At 45.2% G+C, this 12945-nt stretch overlaps 1 long non-coding RNA gene across 1 annotated transcript; it reads left to right on the top strand.

The window, feature by feature from the left end:
- The first annotated feature begins 566 nt into the window (after positions 1 to 566).
- Positions 567 to 5023, top strand: LOC120720170. The gene is made up of 3 exons (XR_005692825.1): positions 567 to 748; positions 1027 to 1086; positions 4887 to 5023. It is a non-coding gene; the product is annotated as an uncharacterized LOC120720170 (long non-coding RNA).
- The last annotated feature ends 7922 nt before the right edge of the window (positions 5024 to 12945 follow it).

Raw genomic sequence — 12945 nt, 5'->3', positions numbered from 1 at the left:
AGCACTAAACCTTTAGCCTAGTTAATGATTTAATAAGTAAACTGCTTATTGAGTTGATGTAGCAATAGAGAAAATACATGAAAAAACAAACAATTGTTAGGTTGGACCAATATTCTTAATGTCTTGTTCTTGTTTCTTTGTTTCTTTATCCTTATTTTTTTTTAACTCTTCAAGAAAACTGTCGTTTGAAAATATGAGAGAGGAGTTAAATTTGAATTTCTGGGCAAATGAGTGTGGTATATATGTAGAGACAAATATCTCTAATTTTTAAAAAAAAGTTTCGTATTACAAGGTACAGTGAAAACATTTTGAAAACTCATACTCTATAATAAACAAAAGTGTCTGCTTACTTTGATTATGTTACATTTCTTCCAACTGCTTTTTGCTCTACTGGATTTCATTTTTTGTTTGACTGCCTTGACGTCTATGAGTAACTATGAGTGAGGTCACTAACAAAAAGAAGGGAGAGGCTGTGATCCTGAGCCAAGAAATTTTCAGGTTGATCACTTGACAAACTTGTGAATCCTTTGATGTGACGTTGTTCCTCAATATGTCACAGACTCTTCTATCATCTCTCACATACGTCATTAGCCCTCACTCTTCTGAAATATATAAGGCCACAAGAGGTGTGAACATAAGGTTTAACAGAGCAAAGAGGTGAACTGCACTGTTTAAAACGTAATAATTTTAAAAGTCTACAGGAGATTAAAAAAGAGAATTAATACATTTTCATCTGATCTCAGTTTTGGTAAGTACAATATACAAAATAGATTTCATGTACTGTGAATATGACTTTTCATTTTTTCACTAACTTGTTAAACTAATCCTAATGAATTATTTTATATATGTTATTTTAAAATTGTCATACATAGATTTTTTTTATTGAGAAATGTTATGATGAGTACAGTTAATGATCAAAACCTTTTGTATTTTTGTAAAATACTGTTATCCTGCATTTTTAACTTGTTTTTTTTTTTTTTGTTTATTAATCTGTGCGCATGACCTTGACATATGTTTCTTTTACAGATTTAACTGATTAAACAATGGCCGTTGGACTGATGATATCAATTTTGTTGCTTCTTATAGGTAAGTTAAGTGATGCTAAACTTACTGTTGATTCAAAATAAATTAACTGCTTTAGCATAGCTATATATACCCTCATAAATAATTGCTAGAGACAATATGTAGACTGTAAGAACACTGATTGTTATAATACTTTAATGGTTAGGCACTTATTACCTTGAGTTCAATGTGTAATTTTTTTTAATTTCTACAAAAAGTGGGTTTAGTAACAACTTTGAGTGTGGTATAGATGAGGTGAGGACATTTTGCATACTTGTTGAAAGTTTTGCTTTGAAAAAAAAACAGTGTCGTTTCTCTGTCGCTCATGTCTGTGAGAGACAAGAGAGAAAGCTTCTCTCTCTTGAGTGGTGTCTCTCATACTCAGTATGCAGTATGCAGTAACACATCACACATGGATCATTCCATTTAAAATCACTAATTTCTGAAAAAGGTTAAAAGGTTCCCACTAAGCCCCCTCATAATCAGCTTTGATACAGCCTTATCATATTCAATGAAGCAGTACAAAATATTGCCTTCATACTTTTAAAGTATTTGGAGTTACCACAACTTAAAATGTAATTACTAAGCTGAAATTTCCTATTTTTGTCCAATGTTTTTGAGCCCTCATAACATTAAGCTATAAAATAAAACCTTTAACATTTTCAAGGCCGAGAAAATCCATTTCGTCTCTGTTAATTACTGTAATCAATTAACTAATTTCTTATTATTATTTTACAATTTTAAGAAACAATATAAATCAGTGTAAAAATAATTATATTAAGAGATTATTTTAGAGTGTTACAGAAGGAATAATAGGTAAAGGTTGCTTTCCATGAAAATGTGGATAGAAGTGAGACCTTTCATGCAGTAATGAATTTTGGCCAGCTATCTATGCCACAATGTGATATGACCCTTGAAAGTTTAACCAGACTTCACATTATGATGTTGTCAGAGAGCAAATAATAATATTTAGGGTACCATATTTATCTTACTCTACTTTATAGAAGTTATTGTAATTAATTAACCATGATTAATCGCATTTAATCGCACAAGAAAATTTGCCCCAAAGCGCAAATGGTTTTTTTTTTTAATTTAAAAGGGATTTAGTGGGCGACAGAATCAAATAATAGACATGGACATGAATATTGTAAACTCAAGCTCTTTTAATTTATGGGGAAAAATATTTAAACTGCAAAACAGAGAAACAAAAATAATATCCCTGGCCAAAATTGGGCAGACTTAAAAATAAAGTGCTATTTTAAGTAGTTTAAGTACGTTTTCAAAATGGTATTGTCTTTAAATAATAATGAAAACTGTCAACATAAAGTGCAGTTTTTCTTTTTAAACAAAATAAGCCAGAAACATAAAAGGGTATTTGAACAGCTTCACCTTTAAACTCTGAGTAACCTTAGCCAAAATTATTATGTACATTAGGCTAAAACAGTGTGATCATCAAACATTTTAGTGCAAAACATAGCAAACCCATTGGACTCACAGTACGTCCATGCTTATTTACTGTCCATCTATTTCAGCCAGTTACTTAGACAAACTAGTCTGTTCACATTTTCTCAAGGCAGCTCTCTTTTTTGTTACTATGTGACCTGCAAGTGAGAACAGTCTCTCACATGGGACAGAAGAGGCAGGACTAATCAAATACTTGTGGGCCAGGACAGACAGCTGTGGGTGGGTCCATGCTCGACTGGACCACCACTGCAGCGGGCAGTCTTTCTTGCTAATGGTGGATTCTGTTCTGCACAAACTCAGGGCCCTGTTACACAGGGCTTCCTCATCTGAATAAGAGTCTGAAGACAATGAAGAGAGGAGGCTCTTTGCCTTTGCTGGCTCCTTTGTGGTGGCATCTTTACACTTTTCCTGCAGCAGGGCCTCAAGGCTGGTCCAAACCTCTTCCCCTTGCAAATCACTTTAAATCTTTAAAGCATGGGTCAAGCACAGTAGCTATCTTGAGCCACTGATGGTTGAGTGTAGCTACACATTGGGACAGGTCCTTTGTGAGGGCAGTCTTAAATTTCACCATGTAGTTTAAGTCATCAAAGGAGACCTCGATGGTGTGATGCAGGTGGCAGAAAGCAGGTAGAACCACTGAACATGAGACACATGTCTCACCTCCAAGAAGCTCAGTCACAAACCTGTAGTAGACAGTTCAAGAAAGTAATTATTAATCTACGCAATAATTGTCAACTACAGAGCTTTTTGGAGAAACAGTACCAATAAGTTAAAAAATATCTGCATGGGTCAAGGTCAGCCACCAGCTTTTGGAGTTTTACCAGCTCTAATGGAGTTAAAATGAGTAGCTTGTGCCTTAGTTTGTCTAAAGCAGCAAAAACCGCCTCTTGATTCTTTAGTAAACGAGAAAACATATGATATCAACTGCATTTGGGTCCACACTCTCTCCGCTCCATGCTGCCTCAGTAGAGATGACATTTACTGTTTGTTATTGGTTTGCTCAGCATCAAATAAAACAGCTCTTTTTCAGTTTGGGTTAGGCTAGGTTAAATGAAGTTTGTTTCCACGCTTCGTTTTGTCTGCGTTTGGGTCCACTATTCTCCACTCCACATGGTCTGCAGATCGTGAAGTGGAGCCAAAGGGAATGAATAAGGAATCGATAAGTGATAATAATAATAGAATCACAATTGCAAAATTCTTATCAATTCCCGCCCGTATCGGTGTTGCGTAATTACTGAAAAAAAGAGTAATGCATTACATATATTACACAGAACATTTTACTTAAAAGCATACTTGATATATTAAGTATTAAAAGGTATTATGTAATGTATTTAATGCAGTATGTAACTTAATTACTCCAAGGAGGAAGTATTTATTGCACTACTCATGACATTAGTTTTGCGTTTCTCTGTAAAATGACTTAAAACACGTTGTAATATAACATTTCACAATATAAAACTATAGGCGATGTTCCCACATAACAACCAAATCCTTATTCTAATGAGAACACGTATGATCTCTTATCATTTATGTATAAACACAAAACCAATATGATAAAACAAAAATAAAAAGCAACACAAAGAGACTTCAAAACAATTACCACAGTAATTCTACTGAAAAAACATGGGAGGAAAATATGAAGGCTGTAGCATGAGTGCGCATGGCTGCTGTTGTTACGTGTGGCTGCTGGCTTTGGGTCAGCATTCACTCATCTTTAGCAGCAGTCTTGGTTCTACTGTAAAAATTATTTAGCTCTTTTTTTTTTTTTTTTTGCCTGTCCCATTTGGTTCTTTAGCCATCAGAATTGTTGTCTGAAGACCAACAAGGATACCCAATGGATTTACTTTGCCAAATGGATCATCGTGGCATTGCCGTATTGGTCCATTTGATCGACCTTTGTTTTATTATTTATTATATTTTATTTTCAGATGTTACAGACGGGACAGACATGAGTGAGGGATAGGAAAGGGAGAAAGAAAGAGGAAGGAAAAGAAAAACAGAAGGGGAGAGGGACAGTGAGAAAGGGGGGGAGAAAAGCCCCAGAGTGCGAGAGCCCAAGGAGGACCACCGGAGGGGCATCCATGCCACCCTCATGGGAAGGGCTGAGGATCCCCAGACGAGGTGTCACCCAGTAGCCACCGAGCAGAAGCTAGAGGGTATCATAGATTACTTGAGTGGGCAATTTATATGAAACACAAGAATTACTAAAACTTCTTGTGTTAACTGTTGCAATGAATTCATGACATGAAATTGAATTGGGAAGACATAAACATATTACGGACTGATTTGGGAATGGTGACTCAGAATAGGTTAATTTACATTTGTATGACTACATGTAAATGCTGTCACTACAACCACAGGCCCAGCCACAACGACGGTTGAATCCACCGACATCACAGCCCCAGAAACTACAACAACAATGGCAGCCACAACCACCACAGCCCCAGCCACTACAACAGTCACGGATGCCACAACCACCACAGCCCCAGCCACTAACACAGCGACAGATGCCACAACCACCACAGCCCCAGACACTACAACAACGATGGCAGCCACAACCACCACAGCCCCAGACACTACAACAACGATGGCTGCCACCACCACCACTGCAGCCACTACCACCACAGCCCCAGACACTACAACAACGATGGCTGCCACCACCACCACAGCCCCAGACACTACAACAGCGACGGATGCCAAAACCACCACTGCAGCCACAACCACCACAGCCCCAGACACTACAACAACGATGGCTGCCACCACCACCACTGCAGCCACAACCACCACAGCCCCAGACACTACAACAACGATGGCTGCCACCACCACCACTGCAGCCACTACCACCACAGCCCCAGAAACTACAACAACAATGGCAGCCACAACCACTGCAGCCCCACCCACTACAACAGCGACGGATGCCACAACCACCACAGCCCCAGCCACTACAACAACGACGGATGCCACAACCACCACAGCCCCAGCCACTACAACAACGACGGATGCCACAACCACCACAGCCCCAGCCACTACAACAACGATGGCTGCCACCACCACCACTGCAGCCACAACCACCACAGCCCCAGACACTACAACAACGATGGCTGCCACCACCACCACTGCAGCCACTACCACCACAGCCCCAGAAACTACAACAACAATGGCAGCCACAACCACCACAGCCCCACCCACTACAACAACGACGGATGCCACAACCACCACAGCCCCAGCCACTACAACAACGACGGATGCCACAACCACCACAGCCCCAGCCACTACAACAACGACGGATGCCACAACCACCACAGCCCCAGCCACTACAACAACGATGGCTGCCACCACCACCACTGCAGCCACAACCACCACAGCCCCAGACACTACAACAACGATGGCTGCCACCACCACCACTGCAGCCACTACCACCACAGCCCCAGAAACTACAACAACAATGGCAGCCACAACCACCACAGCCCCACCCACTACAACAGCGACGGATGCCACAACCACCACAGCCCCAGCCACTACAACAACGACGGATGCCACAACCACCACAGCCCCAGCCACTACAACAACGACGGATGCCACAACCACCACAGCCCCAGCCACTACAACAACGATGGCTGCCACCACCACCACTACAGCCACAACCACCACAGCCGCAGACACTACAACAACGATGGCTGCCACCACCACCACTGCAACAACTACCACCACAGCCCCAGAAACTACAACAACGGTGGCAGCCACAACCACCACAGCCCCACTCACTACAACAGCGACGGATGCCACAACCACCACAGCCCCAGCCACTACAACAGCGACGGATGCCACAACCACCACAGCCCCAGCTACTACAACGATGGGAACCACAACCACCACAGCCCCAGACACTACAACAACGATGGCTGCCACCACCACCACTACAACCACTACCACCACAGCCCCAGAAACTACAACAACAATGGCTGCCACCACCACCACAGCCCCACCCACTACAACAGCGACAGATGCCACAACCACCACTGCAGCCACAACCACCACAGCCCCAGACACTACAACAATGATGGCTGCCACCACCACCACTGCAACCACTACCACCACAGCCCCAGCCACTACAACAACTGTGGCAGCCACAACCACCACAGCCCCACTCACTACAACAGCGACGGATGCCACAACCACCACAGCCCCAGCCACTACAACAGCGACGGAAGCAACTACCACCACAGCCCCAGCCACTACAACGACGGCAGCCACAACCACCACAGCCCCAGACACTACAACAACAATGGCTGCCACCACTGCAGCCACAACCACCACAGGCCCAGACACTACAACAACGATGGCTGCCACCACGACCACTGCAGCCACTACCACCACAGCCGCAGACACTACAACAACGATGGCTGCCACAACCACCACTGCAGCCACAACCACCACAGCCCCAGACACTACAACAGCGATGGCTGCCACCACCACCACTGCAGCCACTACCACCACAGCCCCAGAAACTACAACAACGATGGCAGCCACAACCACCACAGCCCCACCCACTACAACAGCGACAGATGCCAAAACCACCACAGCCCCAGACACTACAACAACGATGGCTGCAACCACCACCACTGCAGCCACAACCACCACAGCCCCAGACACTACAACAGCGACGGATGCCACAACCACCACTGCAGCCACTACCACCACAGCCCCAGACACTACAACAACGATGGCTGCCACCACCACCACTGCAGCCACTACCACCACAGCCCCAGAAACTACAACAACAATAACAGCCACAACCACCACAGCCCCACCCACTACAACAGCGATGGCTGCCACCACCACCACTGCAGCCACTACCACCACAGCCCCAGAAACTACAACAACGATGGCAGCCACAACCACCACAGCCCCAGCCACTACAACAGCGACGGATGCCACAACCACCACAGCCCCAGACACTACAACAACGATGGCTGCCACCACCACCACGGCAGCCACAACCACCACAGCCCCAGACACTACAACAACGACGGCTGTCATCACCACCACAGCAGCCACAACCACCACAACCTCAGCAACTACAACAACGACGGCAGCCACAACAACCACAGCCACAGACACTACAACAACGACCGCTGCCACCGCCACCACAGCAGCCACAACCACCACAGCCCCAGACACTACAACAACGACGGCAGCAACAACCACCACATCCCCAGACACTGCAACAACGACGGCTGCCACCACGACCACCACAGCAGCCACAACAACGACGGTTGCTACCACCACCACATCAGCCACCACCACCACATCCCCAGTCACTACAACAACGATGGCAGCCACCACCACCACGTCCCCAGCCACTACAACGACGACAGCCACTACCAACACAGCCCCAGCCACCACAACAACAACGGCTGCCACCACCACCACAGCTGCCACTACAATCACAGCTGCCACAACCACAACAACGACAGCTTCAACCACCACTATCACATCCCCCACCACAATCACAAGTGCCACCACCACAAAAACGACGGCTTCAACCACCACCACCACCACAGCCCCAGCCACAACTACGGCTTCCACCACCACCTCTGCCCCGACCTCCACCACTTCCATATTTGTTGTTTTCAGATCCATTCAAAGCAATTTTACAACAGACTTGTTGAATTCATTATCTGAAGCTTTTAAAACGCGAGCTGCATCTATAAAGGCACAGGTAAGTGTTTTACTTTGTGGAAAGTAGCATGAATGGTGTGTCTAAAGAACAGCTATTAAAGTACTAAATGCTCAATACAGGATTTCACTGAACTACAGCAGGAACAAGTCAACTATAGAATCTTTGCTTGCACTTTGATGCATGCTCAATCATCCAGGTAAGTAAATCTCCAAAACTTGATTCTGTTCATCTGGATGTAGTGTTTTGTGGGAGAAACGTTTCGTCACTCATCCAAAACGCTACGTCCAGATGAACAGAATCAACTTTTGGAGATTTACTTGCACTGTTAAAAACTTTGGAACACTTTGTCCCAAGATTTACACATGTGCTTTTGAGCTATTGATCCGCAGTCTTTTGTACTTGTGGCAAAGCACTTTAAGTCAGTATTATTGCTGGATGTTTATTCTTCTCTCAAAGGAGACAAGCTCTTAAGATGTTGGTTCTCACTTCATATTTGAACAAACCTTTTCACTTTAACAAATACAGATAAAGATTCTCTTTCTTTCGCTTGTCTACTGTCTTTCTCATCTCCAACTCATACATTGAGCCTGACTTTACAGGACATATTCAAGACAAAACGCACTACATTTCTCTCACTAGAAGATGGATAATATACTTACGATAAAACTGTATGAAGTAATTAAACTTCTCCTTTGTGTCTGCAGATTGAACCTCCTTACAGATTGGCGTTCCCTTCTTCTTTTGTCTCCTTGAATGTTGTGAACTTCAGGTAATTTCAGTATTTTGACATATAATGTTTAGAGCACTCACCTAAAGCCCTAAACATTCCAATCTATAATTTTTGTCTCTGCGTTTACAGGCAGGGATCAGTCATCAACACGATGGAACTTCAGTTTGTAAACACATCTGTTCCAAACAACGCTGAGATTAGAAATGTTTTGAACAGTACAGCCTCAAACGTTAAAGGCTTTGACATTGAAAGGGACTCCATCCTTGTCAATGACACAGGTGAGTAATTGTAGTTGTTATGTTTGATCAAAAAGTCTCAAATGTTTTAGAGTGACTTGGTTAAAAATGTTTTGTACATTTTTTCTACCACAGCTGCTGCATCAACTACTACAACTGTTGTTCCAACAACTACACCTAGTGCAACAACTACTACATCAACTACTAAAACTATTGTAACAACATCTACAACTACTGCAACAACTACTACATCTACTGCAACTACAGCTTCAAGTGGAGTATGCCACAAAATTAATTTCAGCACTGTTTTCCCCCCTGGTGCTGCTGCTATGGCTTCTATCAAACCAGCAATAGCATCTGTGCTGGTTTTCATTTGAAAGACAAGCAGCAGATGATCTCTTTCACTGCAGCTCTTTATTTATTGGACACATTGGAAAGAGTAGAATTGCTATTTTTTTCAATATGAAAATATTTCTTGGTGGGAATGGCCCTGTAGTGAACAGAATGACACAGACTTCTTTTATGCATGCGGTTAATTGAATGATGAATAGAAAAATTGAACTAACAACACAAAGGCAAAAGATAAAACAAAATGGGTGCTTTATCTTAGAGGCTTAGTAGTTTATGCTGCTCAGTTTAATTAAATTCAAGTTTATTTATATGGCACCAAACCACACTAAAAGTCACCTCGAGGTGCTTTAAATTGTTAAGTTAGGGTAAAGACCCTACAAAGACCCTCTTGCTTTTAAGTGTGTCTCTGCCTACATGTCTGTTAACTGTTCCTCTTTTATATAGAAAAAGACTGAAAATTAAAAATATATAGAAACAACTTCTTGACTTTGTAACACAATTATCTGCAACAGCTCTTCTTATACTTTTTAAATGCTTGTAAATTAAAGGTCTCAGGTTTCCCTTCATATAGAGCATACACAGTATATATATCACAAAAAATTTATAATAAAGTGTAAAGAGTGGGTCTACGTGTGGTCCCCCCCCCCCCCCCACCCCCAAATAAAAAGCACTGGCACTTTTCTTATTTATATGAATTGTATGTTTATAAAAAGATATATATTTGTATTTTTATTCTGTGAAATGTATTTAAATTTTTACATTTTCTGTAAGAAAGTCACAATGACCAGAATATAGAATATATAAGAAATTTACACTGTCTCCTGTGATGTTTTGCTGTTTGAGTAGGTAAAGATAAGGTTGAAATAACCTAAAGGTATACAATTTAGATCCCTCACCCAGGACCGTGGTAAATTGGTCCTGGGTGAGGGACCAGGCAAAGAGCGATTCAGAAGACCCTTATGAAGAGAACATCGAGGGAACAGTTTACGCTGCCCGGGATAGGGTTACCGCGGCCCCGCCCCTAGAGCCAGGCCCGGGAAGGGTGCCCGAGGGCGAGCGTCTGGTGGCCGGGCCTTAGTCCATGGGGACTGCCCGAAGAGGAGACATGGGCCCATCCTCCTGCAGGCCCACCACCCGCAGGAGGCGCCATAGGGGTCGGGTGCATTGTGTGCCGGGTGGCGGCCAGGAGCGGTGGCCCTGGCGGACTGATCCCCGGCTGCCAAGACTGGCAAAAGGGACAAGACTTTCGGACTGCCTCGAAGAGATTCTGGCAAACCGTCAGGCGTCTCAGGAGGGGAAAGCGGTGCTCTACCTGCACTGTGTATAGTGCTGGCGGAGCGCTGCTGACGTCGACTGAGAAAATTGTCAGGCAGTGGAAGGAATACTTCTAGAACCTCCTTAATCCCACAGACACGTCTTCCGAGGAGGAAGCAGAGTCTGGGGATGAGCCGCCAATTTCAGGGGGCAAGGTCACTGAGGCAGTTAAACAACTCCTTGGTGGCAGAGCCCCTGGTGTTGATGAGGTCCACCCCGAGTTCCTGAAGGCTCTGGACGTTGTAGGGCTGTCCTGGTTGACACGCCTCTACAATGTTGCGTGGAGATCAGGGGCAGTACCCCTGGACTGGCAGACCAGGGTGGTGGTCCCCATCTTTAAGAAAGGAGACCAGAGGGTGTGTTCCAACTACAGGGGATCACACTCCTCAGCCTCCCTGGGAAAGTCTATGCCAGGGTGCTGGAAAGGAGAGTTTGTCTGCTAGTCGAACCTCGGATACAGGAGGAACAATGCGGTTTTCGTCCTGGTCGTGGAACACTGGACCAGCTCTTTATCCTCTCAAGGATACTTGAGGGTGCACGGGAGTTTGCCCAACCAGTCTACATGTGTTTTGTGGACTTGGAGAAGGCATTTGACCGTGTCCCTCGGGGTGTCCTGTAGGGGGTGTTGCGCGAGTATGGGGTGTCTGGCCCATTGCTACAGGCCATTCGATCCCTATACAACTGTTGCAAGAGCTTGGTTCGCATTGCCGGCAATAAGTCGGACTCGTTCCCGGTGGGTGATGGGCTCCGCCAGGGCTGCCCTTTGTCACCGGTTCTGTTCATAATTTTTATGGACAGGATTTCTAGGCGCAGCCAAGTGGCGGGGGGCTTTCACTTTGGTGGCCTCAGAATCTCATCTCTGCTTTTTGCGGATGATGTGGTTCTGTTGGCTTCATTGGGCGAGGGCCTCCAGCTCACACTGGAACGGTTCGCGGCCGAGTGTGAAGCAGCGGGAATGAGGATCAGCACCTCCAAATCTGAGGCCATGGTTCTCAGCCGGGAAAGGGTGGAGTGCCCACTCGGGGTCAGGGATGAGTTCCTGCCCCAAGTGGAGGAGTTCAAGTATCTCGGGGTCTTGTTCGCGAGTGATGGGAGAAGGGAGCCGGAGATCGACAGACGGATTGGGGCTGTGGCTGCAGTAATGCGGACGCTGCACCGGTCCGTCGTGGTGAAGAGGGAGCTGAGTGTAAAAGCGAAGCTCTCAATTTACCGGTCGATCTACGTCCCTACCCTGGCCACGAGCTGTGGGTAGTGACCGAAAGAACGTGATCGTGGATCCAAGCGGCAGAAATGAGCTTCCTCCGAAGGGTGGCTGGCCTCTCCCTTAGAGATAGGGTGAGAAGTTCGGCCATCCGGGAGGGGCTCAGTGTAGAGCCGCTGCTGCTCCACATCGAAAGGAGCCAGCTGAGGTGGTTCGGGCATCTGACAAGGATGCCTCCTGGACGCCTCCTGGGTGAGGTGTTCCGGGCATGTCCCACCGGGAGGAGGCCCCGGGGCAGACCCAGGATACGCTGGAGAGATTATATCTCTCGGCTGGCCTGGGAATGCCTTGGTGTTCCCCCGGATAAGCTGGAGGAGGTGGCTGGGGAGAGGGAGGTCTGGGCCTCTCTGCTTAGGCTGCTGCCCCCGCGACCCGGCCTCGGATAAAGCGGATGAAGATTGATGGATGGGTATACAATTTATGACTAAACCCTAGAGTCAGAATAGTCTTGTCTAGTTACCTGTATAGCTTCTTTAAAAAGTAAGACATAAATAATGTGCCCTACTCAGTCAGTATCTTTTTCGAGATGCCAACTTGGAAGATTACCTGAAACATACCCTGTGCACTCTAGTCAAATGGCCAAATGGTCTGTCATGCCAAGCCTGAGTTTTGGCACCACATTGATACAAAGGGGATACACAGGCAGCGTTATGGAAGATTGCATGTTTGAGTTATAGTGATTTAGTTTGGTAGCTTTTCAGTTCCGTGCTGCTTGGCTCAGCCCTGATCATCTGACCTGTGCTGCTTCTCTTTGTGGATTTAGCCAGCTGAATTCACCAAGCTATAAGAACAGCTATCATGGCTAGTTTTCAACACCTAGACTGTATAAAGGTGGACTTCTGTG

Source organism: Simochromis diagramma, unplaced genomic scaffold, assembly GCF_900408965.1.
Source record: "Simochromis diagramma unplaced genomic scaffold, fSimDia1.1 OVJJ01000274.1, whole genome shotgun sequence".
NCBI classification, from domain to species: Eukaryota; Metazoa; Chordata; class Actinopteri; order Cichliformes; family Cichlidae; genus Simochromis; species Simochromis diagramma.
Note: the sequence above shows the minus strand (reverse complement) of the source record. Positions and strands in the feature narration are given on the sequence as shown.